Source organism: Mycteria americana, unplaced genomic scaffold (assembly GCF_035582795.1).
Source record: "Mycteria americana isolate JAX WOST 10 ecotype Jacksonville Zoo and Gardens unplaced genomic scaffold, USCA_MyAme_1.0 Scaffold_55, whole genome shotgun sequence".
NCBI classification, from domain to species: Eukaryota; Metazoa; Chordata; class Aves; order Ciconiiformes; family Ciconiidae; genus Mycteria; species Mycteria americana.
The window spans coordinates 807765-822001 of record NW_027445641.1 but is presented as its reverse complement, the minus strand read 5'-3'; the positions used below and the strand labels follow the sequence as shown (position 1 = coordinate 822001).

At 48.8% G+C, this 14237-nt stretch overlaps 1 long non-coding RNA gene across 1 annotated transcript; it reads right to left on the bottom strand.

Moving 5' to 3' along the window:
* Positions 1-332: 332 nt before the first annotated feature.
* LOC142404028 (uncharacterized) lies at positions 333-7030 on the bottom strand. Its single transcript, XR_012773715.1, has 3 exons — positions 6951-7030; positions 1221-1283; positions 333-354 (listed from the first exon to the last, which is right to left on the bottom strand). It is a non-coding gene; the product is annotated as an uncharacterized LOC142404028 (long non-coding RNA).
* Between the last annotated feature and the right edge of the window lie 7207 nt (positions 7031-14237).

Sequence of the window (14237 nt, the reverse complement as noted above, 5' to 3'; positions counted from 1 at the left end):
AGGATAGTTTGTGTGAGGGTGCCTCTTATCACACTTCTACTAGTTGTTTCAGACGGTTCCCAAAACATCTTAATTAGCTTACATATTTCTCCAGGATGTGTTTTTCTCCCAAGGACAGTAATTCTTGTTTAGATGTGCCACTTTCCAGCCTGAATCTCCCTTATCAGCTTTACGTAAGCCTTGGCCTTCCGACAGCTCCTGTTAGACTACACTGTTAGACTACACTACCACACTCCTTTCCTTGCTAGCAGTCAAGAAACACAATCTGCGTAACACGTACAAGATGCTGACTTGGCCAGTGTCCTGGTTTCAGCTGGGATAGAGTTAATTTTCTTCCTAGTAGCTGGTACAGTGCTGTGTTTTGGATTTAGGATGAGAAGAAAGTTGATAACACACTGACGTTGGAGTTGTTGCCAAGTAGTGTATACACTAGTCAAGGACTTTTCAGCTTCCCATGCTCTGCCAGGTGCACAAGCAGCTGGGAGGGGGCACAGCTAAGATAGTTGATCCAAACTGGCCAAAGGTATATTCCATACCGTATGACGTCACGCTCAGTATACAAACTGCGGGGAGTTGCCTGGGGGGCAGCAGTCACTGCTCGGGGACTGGCTGGGCATCAGTCAGCAGGTGGTGAGCAGTTGCATTACATGTTTTTTTCCCTGGGTTTTGTTCCTCTCTCTGTCTCTTATTGTTTTCCTTTTCATTACAATTTTTTTGTTCAATTATTAAACTGTTCTTATCTCAACCCACAAGTTTTCTTACTTTTGCCCTTCCGATTCTCTCCCCCATCCCACCGGGGTGGGGAGGGTGAGCGAGCAGCTGTGTGGTGCTTAGTTGCCGTCTGAAGCTAAACCACGACACCACTGTTCACATTGCTGCCCCTGTGCATTCGTACCTCTAACACATATTCTTAAGAGAAAGGCTGTATCCCTGGCTTTCAAGGGAATTATAAAGTCAGGGACAAGGAGTGACAGCTGTGTCACTGGCAAGTCACCCCTTCTGACACTAGAGGATTGACACATTAATGCTCTGGGAGCTCTGGGAGTGAATCCTCAGAGCTCTTCCTCGCTCCCTCCACTTCTTTGTCTCCCCCCCCCCCCCCCCCCCCACTATCATCCCCACATTAATAAATGAGTTTCAAGGCTGGTATGAAACTTTCTGAGCAGATCAAAATCCAAACCCACTTTTGCCCATAATATTCTACCACTCCTCCCACTTACCTAGTCCTGTCCCAGCTTCTGCTCTTTCACTTGCTTTTCTCCAAAACAGAGGCATGTCACATCCTAGAGAGGGGGAAAAAACACACCAAACAGACCTTTTCCCCCTCCTCTGTTCTTACTCAGGGTTTACACCTCAGGCGTGAATGCCCAGGTTCTGCAGCTGCTCTAAACCCTTGCACAGATCCAACAGAGCCTGAACTGCATTACTCCCCCCCAGGTCACTAATTGCCTGCAGGCAATTTAGTGAGCATGGACTGAAACTCCCAGCCTCCAGCAGCCACTTTCAGATGGACCATCATTTTACCAGACCTCAAACACTGGAGGATCCCTGTGCTTTCACACTAGATACCAAACCTGGGAAATTCCTCTAACATGACAATAACAAACACAAATCTCCTGGGCTGTGAGAGCTACAGCATGATCCCAGCATCAAGCTGCCCTTCCATATTGGCATTACAGCTTTAGCCTGTCCAGCATCTGTACAAATGTGTGTAGCATTACCTACAGAGATGACCATTTCAATGTAAGAGACAACTCCTGTGCACAAAGATCATGCAGGAAAAAAAAGGTTACTAGGCACCGTACAGAGGCCAAGGCAAAATCTGACTGCAAAGATTCAACCTCTGCCTAGAAGCTACGTAAGAACAAACTGGTTTGGTGAACATTAGTTCAAGTGAAAACGCTACGAAAAAAGTTGTGAAAGAGTAACATGTTCAGTTCAAAAACAGGACTGGACAATGCCATGTACAAAACACCACCCTATGCCCAGGGAAGCTCTACAAGTCAGACGTGGTACCCAATAATGACAAACAATGGCTCTTCACATCAGTTTTCTGTATGTTCTGGTTAGTTCTTTTAGTCAGACACAGAAAGCAAAGTGATCTCTTCTTCTGTTGAAGTAATCAATCATTTAAGTAGCTATTGCTAAACATTTCTGAAGAAACCCCAAAAAGTTAAAGCAGGTACTTTTATCCTTACAAGATGCTTATCATGGAAGCATTGAGCTTATCATATCATATGAAATTCTCTTCTCTACTCTCAAGGGACCCATTTTCTCTGCTCCCAAGGAAACCTCTAAAGCTCTTGATGAGTTTTCAGAGCAAGGAACACATAGTTCAGTGCTCACGGCTATGAATGGAGAACATTTACAAAACACTGTAAAGGCAAATAAAGCAAAGAGCAAGCATTAATGGGAAAACCTGGGAGCAGAATGAGAAGCACCACACAAGTAAAACTGTCCCAAGCACTTAGGCCTCCATCAAGCCCTGAGGTTGATGATGGCTGTTGGATGGCTTTCCTCCCCCAGATGGAAACACCTCTCACTGCACTGTGCGCAGAGCAAGGAAGGAAAAGGCAATACACCCCGACATCTAAAGGCACAAAACTCCAAGCAAAGGTCACTTTTTTTTTTGTTTCTTTAGATAAACTGCCTGGCCAGTTACAACACCTGCTTATACTGACTTCACCCATCCTTACCCACATAAATTTGTGACATGCTGAGTCAGTGTGGAGAGTCAGGTGGACTTTGACGTCCACACTGCTACCACGGGACTGGTTTTTTAACTTATTGACATTTATCTGTCACTTTGAAGCTGCCCAAGGGTCAGCATGCCCTTGCTACTGGAGGTTCTTGCTCTGTGTAGGCACTAAGGAAGACATTTCTGGTGATGCATTACTTCAAATGGGTAAAGCACAGCAGAACATAATGTTGATGAGCTGCTGAGCATCATCCCCCAGGCATATCAGGCACAAGGGCAAAGCTTGTATATTTAAGATGCATTTGAGTACATCACCATTAAAATACACCACTACCGGATATTTCTCTAGACTGAAGGCTGACGGCAGCGTACAAGGAGAGTCCTTTCTGGACAGGTCACTCCTGGGTAGTAATCCTAGAGACTTCCTTTAATGACGGAAATCGAAAGAGCTTCAATAAGCTTTTAAATTAAGCACGGCAAATAAAAAGCAAACACAACAAACAAAAAATGACAGGTAAATCCCTGAAGCACTAATGAGGAACAAAAGGTCTCCCCTTGAGTCCACTACCCCTCACTAAACAGACAAATGGCTTCAAAAGAGATTCCTGCAAAGAAACCACAGATGGAAGATAACCCTGTAAGTCCAGCACAACTGACCAACATGGAAACGGTAGTGTTGACCCTTCTCCTGCTCCTCCTATGAGCTCTTCGCCAGCCATGTGAAGAGGCAAAATCAAGGATGAACGAATCCAATCTGAGAAGAAGTTGGCCCCAAAAAATTCAAAACGATCAAGAAGTCTATTTGAAATACGGATTCTCATCCACTGTTGTGGATGATGAACCTCGCCCTAAGCACATGTCGTGCCTCAGGATAGGAGGTAAGGACTGTATGAAGTCACCACCACAAGCAGACATTTGAAACTCAAGCATTCACAACAGGCAGGCAAACCTCTACCCTTTTTTCAGCCATGTTTCAAGTCACACGATACTCAGTCCAGGACTGTACAAAACGTCACTAAACAACAATAGCAGCCTCTTTGCGGGTTTCTTACTCAAAAGCAAAACCCCAAAAGCCATGTACCCTTGGGGAAAGCCTGGTCCTTCTGTGTGGCTGGGGTCTTCCTATGGCTCTTCCTCAAGGCAGCAGAAATGACCATGAATTTGGGGAGTCCACACAAATTCAGAAGTACACTTAGTCCTCCGGCAGTCATTACCTATGGGCCAGAAGTCCCCACACACCCCAGAAGTGCCCGTTAGTCGTCTGGCAGTCATTCTCCACAAACTCCAAGTCCTCCACACCTAACCACCTACCTACTGACTCAGTGGAAGTGAGTTGGACCGCAACAGAATTGACACTGCCTGGCCCAGTCACACATATTAGACCACAAATGCTGGTTACAAGAGAGAAAATGCAACACTACCAGAACAACAAAAAAATAACCAGAAGACACATCATACAAAAACCAAAGGCCACTACCCTAACCCTAAGAAAGCAAACAAACTAAAAAAGGACTATCCAAAAAAACCCCACCCAGAACACAAGATAAGGCAAAAATAACCTAATCCCAGGAACCCAGGGCCAACAAACCCAGATCCTGTCCATAACAATCACATGCTTTAATCCAAACTCATGTAAACTCTGGCATCCAATAACCCTAGCATCCCATAACCCTAGCACATGCTGGCCCTAAGATATCAAAACACTGAACATAAACTCCTTGGAGATGTCTGCCAGGGCCTTCAGGTGGCCTCTCATCTCAGACATCACAACTTTGAAGTGGGGAGTGGGACAGAGCCACCAGGACATCACCAGCAGCTATCCTCACATCATCCATCACACCCTGAAAAAGTGCCTGCGTTAAACACTCCCAGGGAGAAGCCTGAGGCACTCAGAGCCTTGTAACTGGCCAGCCATGACCACGGGGCTTCAGCTCATCATTTCTGTGTCAGAGCCACCAGGCAGATGACCCCATCCTCCTTGGGAGACCCCTCGGGGCAGCCGAGCCCAGTGCCGGGTGGCTGGATATGGCCTTTGCTCTATGGGGAGCTGCTTCCTGGGAGCAGGATGTCTCACGGGGGCACTGGGAAACCCTCCTCAGGCCTGGATGCCTGAGAAACACCTCTGCGCTGCTCTGTATCTCACCAAAAAATCAGGGGCAGAGGAAGGCTGCTTTGGTGGCCTCCAAGAGAACCACTTCACCTGGGCTCCTCTGCGGCTACTGGGCACCTTTGCTGTCAGGTGGGTCTCAGCACCGCTCTGCCAACAGCTGTCACCTCCCTGCAGGATGCTCTCCAGCACATGGTACGTCTCCACTGGGTCTCCCTGGGGACAAAGATTGGAAGGGAGGGATTTGGTTTGCTTTGCCCCCATTCCCAGGGTGCCACAAGAGAGACCTGCCGCCCCCAAATCAGCTGTGTGACGTGGACACCACGTAGGAGCTGCCAACGTGGGTCAGGAGGAACAGGCCAGACGTTCTCCTGTGCCCCCGGCGCTGGCAGAAAGCAGAGCTGGGGGCACAACGGGGAGAAGCTCAGGGCAGCCAACAGCCAGTGGTGGGGCCCGGCAGGGTGCAGTGCCCACAGAAATGCCTGGCTCCTTGAGCCTCCGCCCTGAGGCTGCAGCATGGGGCCAGCACTGGCTGGGGCTCCGCTGGGAAAAACCATGTAGGGGTGACCCTGACACCCTGCACACGTACCTGGCACGGGGATTCCATAGCCTGTCCCTTTGCCCATTGCTGCCACAGGATCCAAAAAACAGCGCCACCAGCGCTAACATGGTCCTGAGGCATCTCTTGACAGATGACTCTTCAACCAGCAGGCCTAAAAAGAGGAAAAATTGCCCACAATTAAGCTGTGCTCAAGTTTTTGCAGGCAGCATGTTTTTTGAGCTGCCTGGTGGTGCCATTCCTGGGGAGCGCTCAAGAAACAGTGTGGCTGCCTCTACTTGCAGGCAGGCAGTGGAGTGTGTGCTGTGGGAGTGAGCGATGGTTTGTTTGTGAGGCTGTTGAATGGGTTCAGGCTTTAATTGCACCCAAGCTGGTATGCCTGGTTCCTTCTTCTTTGCAAGTGGTATTTAGAGATTAAATGGTATTTTTTTTTAAAGCAAAACCAACAGGCAAACAAACAAAAAAACAGTTGGGCAATTCCTCCCCCCCCCCTCAGCTGGGCTTTTTTTCCTCAGTCCCAGCCAGTCTGCAAGGTAATGCTTGTCAGCAGTATTAGGCTGCAGGATTGGGCCCAGGGCAGAGGGTTTTTAGGCAGCACATTCCTCGAGGCTCCTGGTACTGCAGTTCCTGGGGAGTGCTCAAGAAATGTGGGCAGTTGCCCATAATTGCAATGTTTGGTCTCTTCCCATCACTCTCTCTCTGGCTTCCCGTTTTTTAATTACTCCCTCTCTGTTTTTAGCCCATCACTATTTTTTATTTTCTCTTTCTCTGTCCAGCTCCTGGTCTGTATTTTCTAATTCTTCTCTGTCTCTCCTATATCCCCTTGCTGTTTTTTTCTTTCTCCACAGTGCTCTCTCCTGCCCCTTTTCCTTCTATTTTTCCTGTCACTGTGTCCTGCTTCCTGGCTTTATTTTTTCTCTCTGTCCTGCAGCCTGTCCCCTCTTTCCTGTTCCCCTCATCCCCTGCTCAGCTGGCTGTGCCTTCTCTCTTCTCTCTAGGCCTCCGTCCTGCTCCCCATCCCCTTTTGCTCTTCCTCCATCTCCATCCTGGAGGCCATTGCTGTTCTGTCCTTCTCCGCCTTCTTGTCCCGATCCACATCCCTCTGTTTCTCAGTCTCTCCGCATTGCTTCCTGTCCTTCTCTTGCTCTCCCACTCTCTGTCCCTGCCTCTCCCTGTCTCTCTCCCCTCCCTTTTCCCTCTCACCCTTTCCCCTCTGTCCCTCTGTCCTGCTCCCTGTCCCATTGCTCTGTCACTCCACTCCCCTGGTGCTTTTTCTGTCTCTCTGCCCCCCTGCCCCGCTCCCTCACCCCGCCTGGGTTGGTCCGTCCCTCTGGCCTCCTTCCTGCCCTTCTTCTTCTCTCTCTGTCCCTCTGTCCTGCTGCTTAGCATGAGTTTTCTTCCTGACCCCCCCGACCTCCTTCCCCTCCATCTGTTTCCTGCACCATCCCTCTGCCCGCTCCTCACCAGTACTTTTCCTTTCTCCACTCCCTGCCCAGCTCCCCCCTGCTCTCCCTGCCCCTCTGTCCTGCTCCCGTCCCTCTGTCCATCTCCTGTCCCTCTCCGGCCACCCTACCGCCCTGCCCTACCTCCCTCTGCTGCCCTGTCCCTTGCTCCCCCTCCTCCCTGCTCCACCAGAGCTCAGGGGCCTGGGCCGGGCACGGGCCAGGGCAGCCCCGGGCAGGCGGCCCCGGGGCCTGCGGAGGCGGGACCGGCCGGGGGACAGTGTCCCCGCAGGGGCAGACAGCAGGAAGGAGCGCCCCGTGGCATGCCGGGAGCTGTAGTCCTGCGGCGGGGGGCCTCTGGGTGGCCATGTTGGTGCTGGGAGGTGCAGCCTCTGCTCCAGCCGTGGCCCAGCTGAGGCAGGGCTGGGGCCAGCCGTGAGGCGAGGACAGGCAAGCGAGTAGAGGTACAGAAGGGGAAGGGAGGGAAGGACAGACAGACAAAGAAGTGCCTGAGCTGAAGAATTTGCCTGGCAGTGCAGAGAGCAGGAGCTGCGGTGAGTCCCAGGCCCTTGGGGCCATGTCACCCCTCTTCTGCATCTCAGTCCCTCCCTGCCCCCCTTCCCTCTGTGTCATATTTTTTGCTTCCCTGTACCTCTCATCTTCTAGTATTGTGTTCTGCTCCCCGTCCGTCTCTTTTCTCCAAGTCCCTCTTTCTCTGTCGCTCTACCTGTCCCTGTGTTTTGCTTGCTGTCCCTCTCCCCTGCTCTCTGTCCCTCTTTTTTTCTTCTTCTGTTTCTATCCTGCAGCACATTGCTGTTGTTTTCTTCTCTGTCTCTTTGTCCTGATCTGCATCCCTCTCTGTTTTTCACAGTCTCTCTGGCCTGTTCCCTGTCCTTCTTTGTCTCTCTCTGCCTGTATGTCCTGCTCCCTGTCCTTGTCTTCCCCTCTCCCTCTTTCCTTCTGGTTCTCTTTGTTTCTCTCTCTGTTGCTCTGTCCTGCTCACTGCCACTGTGTTTTTTCATTCGGTAATTCTCATCCCACTGTCCCTGTCCTTCTTCCTGTCCATCTCTCCTCTCTCTCTCTGCTGCTCCCTGACCCTTCCCCTCCCTCCTCCCTCCATCTCTCTGCAGGGCTTCTGATACCTCTCTTTCTCCATCCCTCTGTGCTGCTCACCATCCCTGTTCTTCTCTTTATCGTTATTCTTGTCTGTCTCTTTGTCCTGCTCCCTGCCCCTACTCTTTTTTACTCCCTCTCCATCCTGCTGCCCACCCCAGAATTTTTTGCAATGTGTATCCTGCCCCCAGTCCTTATTTGTCTCTCTCCCCCCTCATCCCTCTCCCTCTTTGTGCCTCTCTTCCTCTTTCCCGGCTGCATCTCTCTTCACCTCTGTCCTGCTCCATGCCCCTTTTTTCCTCTCACTGTCCCTCTGTCCTGGTTCCTGTCCCCATCTTCTCTGTCTTTATTTCTCTGTCCCGCTGCCTGTCCCATTGTTTCCTGCTATACTCCTGTGTCCAGCTGGCTCTCCCTTGTATTTGTCCTCTCTTCCTCCTTCCTGCTTCTCAGCCCTCTTTTCCTCTTCCTCAGTCTCTGTCCTCCAGCCCGTTGCTGGGGTTTTTTTCCCCCTCTTCTTGGTCTCTTTGTCAGGATCTGACCCTCTCTTTATTTCTCAGTCCCTTTGTTCTGCTCCCTGTCCTTCTTTCTCTCTCCATCTGTATGCCCCGCGCCCTGTCCCTGTGCTCCTCTATCCCCCCTTCCTTCTTCCTCTGCTTCCCTCCCCATCTCTCTGTCCTGCTCTTGTCCCCGCTTCTTCTTCCTTCATCTCTCTGCAGGTCTCCTTGTGCCTGTTTCTCTTGATTTGTCCCTCTCTCTAGCCTTTTCCCTGCACCTTTCTTTCTTGGCTCCTCAGTCTTCTTCCTTGTCATATTTTTCTCCTTCTAGTCCTCTGTCCTTCTCGCCATCAGCTTAAACTGAATGAGCAGTTGTCCCTGTGCTCTGGTATTTCCTTAGCATTGCCCTAGGGAAGATCTGTGTTTTGAGGGCTAGGGATCATTTAGGAGCTGGTGTCCTTATGTAGGCAGCAGAGCTAGGTGGAGTTAAAGCAGAGGTTGTTCTCTGCTGGTGCTCTGTGCATCTTGTTGAAAGAGCAGGCTGTGGGCCTTATTTTGAAGGAAGGTTTCTTGTTCTGCGCTTATTGCTCCTCAGGACACTGCACAGGAGTTGTGCGGGGGTCTGGAGGGATGGATGGGACCTGCTGTGATTCCTAGTAAATGTGAACTTGAACTTACCTGGACTTGAATGAAACCAGACTGACTGCATATGGTTTTCTTCCCAGCTCCAGTTCCAACCTACATGCTCGGCGCTAATGACCAAGAGAGCCCGAGCTGCAAATTAGCTGAGAACATCACTCACTCAGGTAATGGGGCAGGTGGTCTGTGATAAGGGATGTGTACTTGCCTGATGGTGCTTTCATGAACGTTCTCTGGTCTTGCCACTTCAAAGCGCTTCTTTTTCTGGTAAATTTTAAGATGGCATTTCTTATTCTGGGGCTCTGACTGGAGTTGGACTTAATGTTGAATGGCTGATATAATGGGCTCTGTCAAATGTGAGAGAGAACCCTGCTTTTTTGTTGCTGTTTTCTGACACTGTCTGAACTTTGGTAGGCAAAAGGAAGAGTGGTTGAAAGAGCCTGTTTTTTGAGAGTAATGTATACCTGTAGCGTGCCTGTCTTTGTATGGTGAAGGTTTCCTCCCTGCAGTATGATTTTGCTGGGCTGTGAGGGTGTGTTGGAGTAGCAAAGGTAAGAAGTGTTGTCTTTAAAGGTAATGAAGCTGTTGGAGTAGCAAAGGTAAGAAGTGTTGTCTTTAAAGGTAATGAAGCTGTTGCAAAACTAGCGGGAAAAGAGCTTTTGGTATTGATTGATTTCTGGGAAGCAAGGCAGCAATGAAGAAAGAAAACTGGGGCTTGTCTAAATGGCTCCTTGACCGTAGGCCGGGTTTGAGCCTTTGCGCTAGAGCAGGTCTTTACTCCAGTGTACAAACACAGAGGATGAGCTCTCTGTAAGGAAAGTTTTGGTAGAAGTAAGGCTAAATTTGCTAAATTTGGTCGTCTCTATCTGTTGCAAACAAGAGATGACTTGGCAGCATTTACATCTCGGGTGCATGCTGGTGTGTTAATGCAGGCTGTCGAGGTCTTTTCAGGAGTACTTCTGGACTGCAGGTTGCGTGCCTGGGTGGTACCGAGTCCCAGGATGAGCCAGCTCCTGCTGGCAGTTTTAGCTCAGGTGATGTGACAGAATGGAAACTGTGTTTGTGGTGGATCCCAAACGTGAAAGGTGTGGATACGTTGCTGACGTGCCCCCAGCCCGGAGATGTGGGGAGTTTTGCCAACAGTCTTTGTAGGGATTCTGTTTTCTGCTGGGATGGGTTTCTAGATGGATTTAAGAAATGCTTGCCTTTCTGCTTGCTGTGGCTACCTGCAGAAGGGCCCTGTTGTTCGTGTGGATTTACCAGTGTAAGGGCTTTGGAGGAGAACTGGCTAAACCAGCTTTCTTTGGAGATCACTAGCATTTGTGTAGAAAAGTAGAGGTTCAGTCGGTAAAGCTTATAGCATTGTGCTGTGCTCAGACCATGGAGCTCTGTCTCCTGGAGATACTGTTCATTTGGACTCATTATTTTCTCAGCTAAGTCTTTCCAAGTCTTACAGACTTGAGCCCCTTGGGATGGTGACGTTGTAGTTCAAGTGCTCAAGTGGAAATGTTTGGTTTGCCGTTGCAAATCATCCAAGTCCAGGCTCCCCTCAGGCCTTTTCCTCTGCAGCCCAGGTGAGACCAGAGTTGGGAACTGCCCCATCTTACCAGAAGAGCAGAAACAAGAACCAGAGAAAGTCGTTGCTGCCTCCTTTCCTGCTCACCTGCACTGCACAGTCTTCCCCAACCTTGGAAAAAAAAGCTCCTCCTGTTATGGTAGGACTTTGTTAGCAGTTTGGTACAGCTGGAGCAAAGGACAGCACAGGCCATTTGCAGATCCAGAGCCGGGTCAGTCCAGGACAGAGGAGTTCCTAACAGATACACAGGCAAGGCCAAAGGAAACATTCCACCTGTGATGAACCAAGGCTTGGTGGAGAGGAGGGAGACTGTAAAATGAGAGGAGGAATGCTTTAGTCCTGGAGAGGTGGTTGTTACAGGCGGGTAAGAGAACCAAATAAGCAAAGCCTCTCAACAGGGAAAACCAGAGCACAAGTGAAAAGGTTTGTGCGGCAGGCAGCAGAGGTTTGGTCTGAAAAGAAAAAACACTTCTTGGTTTAGGTTTGGTGGGTTTTCTTTCCTCCTTTTCCCCAAAAGACGCATTAGTTTTACAGCATGGGATGGCATCCATGTGAAACTCTGCTGGAGTGGCAACCAATTTTCAGATGAATGCTGTTCAGGCATTTTCATTTTGACTCCTGGCCTGTTCTCCTTATGCGCAAACTACTTGTAGCTGCTGCTCGTTTCTCCTGAAAGATTTCACAGCCTTCTGTACAAGAGAAGCACCACTTCCTGCTGATTCAGGACTTCTCCTTTAAGCTCTCTTGCCACTACCTCTTCTCTGCTAATTCTCCCTTCTCCTGAGTATTTCACCCAAGTACTCAGTCCCAGGGACAACAGGTAAAACGAGGATCAGAGTGGTGTGTGGCACGCTGAGGACACCTGTGGTAACACCAGCTACAAAGCTGTTTCCCTTTACACTACCCCTCCCTGCCCCCTTTTTCCTTATAAAGCTCTGCTTTGCCATGGCTGGGAGAGGGCTGCTTTTCTTACCAGTAAAAGCACCTGACTGTGCAGCATTTGCTGGTGATCTTCCCATCGGGGCTCCTGGGAAAGCAAAAAATCACACAAGAGTTCTTTACGTATGCTTCAAGTTAGCTTACCAAGTGCTTATAGGGCTAAAATACTCCATAATGACAGAATAATACAAGCACCTACATTGTTGTTTCAAGAAGTGTGCTGTTTCTTCTTTGTTGTGGGTTTTTTTTTTTCCCTTTCTCCATGGTTATGACTGGAACCAGGCTGGCAGGAGGTCCAGTTTCTTTTGAACTGCAATGGAGTTGCACAACCGTTTGTGCTTAGAGATTTACTCTTTGGCACTACAAGGCACTGTATAGCTTGCCTTTATTACTCTGGGAGGAAAAAGTCCCCCGAATTTCATGCACTGGGCAGCTCAATCTCCCCCAGTTACAAAGGAGCTTTGAAATGCAGTTGCCTGCAGTGGCCTTTCATATGCTGTTCTTCCTAGGTTACCTGAACCACAATCCCACCAAAGCCAAAGCCCCCGCTTACACATGTAAAGGAGCAAACCCTCCCGCAGAAGACAGATGCTCTCTAGGTCCTTGTTAATATGTGGAGCCCTCCATAGTCAGGAATGGAGGGCTGTTATATGGCTCCAGCCTATGGCATTCTGTGGACTTCCCAAGATGTTTATCTAAGATCACTTGTGGACTGAGTGAGTAACATTTGACCAAGTGTTTGTTCAGACAAGACAAGCATGCTTCCATATTTCCTTGTGAGAGTGGGGTACAAAAGACTCTGAAACAAAATTCGTGGAGACTACCCTTTAAAATCCAAATCTCCCAACAGGTGAATTGGAGTTTCAGAGTGTTCCTGAAATAAAACTCAATAGCAACGGAGTTACTATTAAGCAGGCATCCTTTATTACAGCGCTGGGCAGCACTGGGGATCGCTCCACCATAAGTGCTCCGACAAACAAGCAAGATCGCAGAGGTTATATGTTGCAAAATATACATATTCATAAGATTAATTCATATAAACATGAGATTTCTTGGAACTCATTAATATATGTAAATGTCCCTGACGCATGCGTACTTAAGTCCTTAGGTGGTCATTAGGGATCCTCTGGTGGTCGTTGGAGGAAGTCAGTAGTCTTCATCACTCTGACCGCTGACTGAACTTTGTCTTTACGCGTGCTCAGTCCATCTTTGTCTTACTCATACCTTCCTTGCATATCCAAAATCAGGTGGTTCTTGTGTAGTTTCTCCTTATCAGCCCTTTCCAGGGACACAGGGCCTGAAGAATTCCTTTTTATCTATCTACATTGCAACTATCTCAGCTAACCAAGGATTTAACACAGGCAAAGCATTCTTACTCTAATGATTAGGTCAAATAAAGAATGCTCGTTAGCAATTCTGCTATCTAAGCTTCCTTACTTAAGGCCAACAATACTGGCAAGCTAGGCCAAATTATCTGCGAAAGGGAAACTAAAAGGAAACATTGAGCAACCAAGATATTTACAACATTTCTTTTTGTCTTTGGGGATTTTAGCTCTTTTCATTCGGCTCACCTCTTGAATGAGCTGTAGATGTTTTCAGAGAGCTGGCTCTTCTGGAACTTTTAAGGAGAACCCATCCTGGTGAAATTGCCTCCTTGGCTTGAGTAAAAGGCCAGAACTTCACTGCTTTTGTGCTGTTGTCCTCTGCCCTAGGTGGTTATTTCCCTGAGAAGTCCAACAAACACATCTGTAAGTGCCCGCCTGTGCAGTCCATGTGCTTCTGGCACAGGGCCATTGAAACCGGTCCTGTTTCAACCGTTGAAACCGTTGAAATCGGTTTAGCTCCGATTGCTCTCTGTGTGGCTTGTATCTGTCCTCAGCCAGAGGCACAGTAGCTTTCAGATAAGGAATGGCACTATTCAAGGGCAAAGTGAGCAATTGGGATCCAAAGCCTGTTTTGGTTAAGGCCATCAGGTGAAAATGTGCGGTTAGAGTTTTCTGTGTCACTTAACCTTTTGATTTCAGTGCTCTCCTCTAGTCTGATCTTGCAGAGTTGTTGCAGAGGCATGGAAATTAAAGAGAGAAAGCACACGCACACCTCACACACACGCACCCTGTCCTCATGGCTCAAGGTGAACAAACAAAATCTCTGGGGCTACGTTGTTTTATGGAATGTGTATCAGACATGCAGTATCAGGGGAGTTGTGCCCAGCAAAGGGCAGACTCCAAGCATGGCTGCAGGTGCCGGGGGCTTGAACAGCATCACCTGGAAGAGGACAAGGGAAAAAGAACCTCTTGTGCCACTGACAGTCATGCTGGCTGACCCTGGGTTGTCCTGTCCTCTTGCAGGATGGTATGTGTTTCTCCAGTGACAGGAGCCACAAGGGATTTCCATTTCCATTAGGTACATTATTTTCAGAGTTACGTGATGTTCGTTCCCCTATAATTCACTGATTTCCTCCGTAGTACTCACTTCTCCTACTCGACTCCATTAGGTTTAAAGCTCTGTAAGGTGAGGCTGCTCTTTTCAGCTGTGCATTTGTACTTGACCTTCACAAATTTGACAATTCCGATTGTACAGAGCTCAGCCTGTAGCCTGATTCGCTCAGGTTTCCTCCTGCTTTATAGCCAGCACCACTGTTGATTTGATAACTGGGGGTGATCTGTTACT